The sequence below is a fragment of the Tupaia chinensis genome, unplaced genomic scaffold, assembly GCF_000334495.1.
Source record: "Tupaia chinensis unplaced genomic scaffold, TupChi_1.0 Scaffold145147_1, whole genome shotgun sequence".
Lineage (NCBI taxonomy): Eukaryota > Metazoa > Chordata > Mammalia > Scandentia > Tupaiidae > Tupaia > Tupaia belangeri.
The window spans coordinates 3,023,195-3,024,269 of NW_006205007.1; the positions used below are offsets into that span (position 1 = coordinate 3,023,195).

General features: G+C 54.7%; 1 long non-coding RNA gene across 1 annotated transcript in view; it reads left to right on the plus strand.

The window, feature by feature from the left end:
• The first annotated feature begins 670 nt into the window (after positions 1 to 670).
• LOC102501128 (uncharacterized) overlaps positions 671 to 1,075 on the plus strand; it is a 64,079-nt gene continuing 63,674 nt past the window's right edge. The window contains exon 1 of the long non-coding RNA XR_337292.2: positions 671 to 837. This is a non-coding gene — a long non-coding RNA (uncharacterized LOC102501128). The remainder of the gene's footprint in view (positions 838 to 1,075) is intronic.

The window sequence follows — 1,075 nt, forward strand, 5'->3', positions numbered from 1 at the left end:
CCATGGGGGGATCAGAGCACACATCTGCCAGGGCCTTTTCACCTTCCAGAAATGCAATCTTTATGAAAACATGTCTGAAAGATATGTTAAGGCTTTTTAAAATGCCATTGCAAATTATGATACATTTCTTCCTTTCCTGTACCTCTATGCCCAAATAAGGCTTGATATGGAATTGGCTTGGAAGAGTATGGCTGATTCAGAAGTGTCCACATTAATGACTACATTTAATAGGGCTTTACCTTACTTAAAGAATTGTCAAATGCTCATCAAAACGTTGATTCTATTCCATTCCTTGAAATAGCACAGAAACCTTCAATTCAAGGAATGGATTTTCACACTTCCCTTTTTAACAGTTTCTTTTAGATGCCTTTCTGTCTGTGTACCCTTTCATTTTTAAAGGTCTTAACGTGGGGTCGGGGGTGGGGGTGGGGGTGGGGGTGGAAGCTGTGTGAAAAATCTCATTTAGGGTTTTGATTCCCACTTCTTTGGGGAGCCCAGGGCTGGAGTTCAGTCCGGACAGCCGCCTTCAAGACCCAGACGAGGGACGCCTATGGTTTCAGCAGCTCACTCGACTGGGTTATTGATTGCAGGCATCAACAATCCCTCCCGTTGATTTGCGTGGAAAGTGAATCCGCGCTGGCTTGGGCGCTCGGTAGAGCAGCCGCAACGCCGTCCGATTATTGCCGGTCCTCCTTCCAGCACGGCTCTCGCCGACTGCACACTACTCCTTTCTCCGCCGGACTCTACCCCCCACCCACTTTCCCCCCGCCGCAGAGCCGAGGGGGCGGGGGCTCCTTCCCTGGAGTGTTTCTAGAGCCCGGAGGCTGCTAGTAGGGGGTGAGTGCGCCACGTGCCTGCGCCAGCGGCGAGGAGGCGGGCTCGGGGCCCTCCTGGGGACCAGCTGCTGGGCCTGGGGGGCGCGGAGGGGGCCGCCGCGCTGTCGTGGCGCAGGGCAGGAGGGAGTGTGCCAGCTCGTGTTTAGTTAGAGGGGAGGATGTCACGGCTTGAGGGGAAGCGGCCGGGACTTGTAGGTAAAGAGGGCGCGTGGTGGGCTCTGGGGAGTGGAGGGGGGCGC